This window comes from Schistocerca americana, chromosome 2 (assembly GCF_021461395.2).
Source record: "Schistocerca americana isolate TAMUIC-IGC-003095 chromosome 2, iqSchAmer2.1, whole genome shotgun sequence".
Classification (NCBI taxonomy): Eukaryota; Metazoa; Arthropoda; class Insecta; order Orthoptera; family Acrididae; genus Schistocerca; species Schistocerca americana.
The window spans coordinates 742,746,074-742,747,625 of NC_060120.1; positions in this window are offsets into that span (position 1 = coordinate 742,746,074).

Genomic DNA, 1,552 nt, shown 5'->3' on the forward strand with positions numbered 1-1,552 from the left:
GATGTTTTACAAGATTCCTGATATTCACGATACACTCGTGAAATGGTCGTACGGGAAAGTCCCCACTACCTCGGAGATGTGTCCGTTCGTGTGCCGACTATAACATCACGTTCAAACTCACTCAAATCTTGATAACCTGCCATTGTAGCAACAGTAACCGATCTAATAACCGCGCCAGACACATAGGCATTGCCGACCGCAGCGCCGTATTCTGCCTGTTTACATCTCTCTTTATTTGAATACGCATGCCTGTACAAGTTTCTTAGGCGCTTCAGTGTAATATGTAGCGGTACCATGTCCAGAAAATTCGAATGCCGTCTGATTACTGAAGGTTATTAGCCTCACTGATTCAGCTGTACTCCAGGACGACAGTTTCTGACAACATGTAAGTGAACAACAATTATGACAGCTTCGCATTAGTTATGAACTATTTGAATGAATAAGATCTGACGTCTTGACTCCTACATACAAGAAGTCTGCAGCACAGGCGTCAACAAGTATCGCTACATTATACTGTACCTGACAGTTTGTACAAAGACAACAAGTACTACGATTATAGGAAGAAAACTAAGACTAGGATTCCCAGAGTAACTTACAAATTATTTTCCAACTACGAAATTTTCTTGCATTGCAGCGCAACGTTATTCAGGGAGAGGAAGATCAGGGTTAGCGTTCGACTACGACAGGCCCATTTCAATCGGAATACGACCTCATGTTGGTTTCTTGACGAACAACTGAGCTTTTGGGTGGTGAATTAATAAGTTTGTATTTAGCTGGGCGGACACAAGATAGGTTGGCGAAGATTCGTTTCCTAAACCAGAGGGTGGGGTGGGGGTGGGGGGGAGAGATCTGGAGGAGAATGGAAAGAGACACTGACCTCACCTGATCCTCGCTGGGTATACCTAGTGCCGGATTAGCTACGTATCAGGAGTTAGCAAATGCTATGGGCTCCACGCATTGGGGGGATGGGAGAGGGGGAGAGGGGAGAGGTTAGGGGGCGGAGGGGAGGGGGAAGGGAGAGGGTAGGGGCGGAGGGGGAGGGGAGGGAGGGGGAGGCGTGGCGGCTCGCACCTGAGTGCAAAAACTACTGTCAAGTTAGGTTTTTTTTTCGACAGTCATTTCAAGTATTGCATTTATTTGTTGCAAGTTGGCTAGTGAAAAAGGTGAATTACCTCACCATTTGGTTAAGTTCGTAAACATTCTGCCAACTGATTGATAATGTTTCTGGGTCACGATGAAGAATAGGGTGTTCAGAGTGTCTGAGCTAACCTCGATGACCAGCAATAGCTTCTTGTTGACATTTAGTTCACGCAACATAACCCCTTGCATGCAACCAACGCCACACGTCACAACAATTAGAAATGTAAAAAAGCGGTAGTGTTGAAGTTGGCAACAGAGATTCAAGGGCAGTCGACCCAAGTCCCGAGAGGTACAGACATCTAACAATCGGTGCTCAGAGGCCAGTCGTCAACTTCTTTTACAAAGTGGAAGATCATTAAGGGCGTGACATCGATTTTATATAGTGATTCCAAAGTTGCTGACTGAAAAAGAT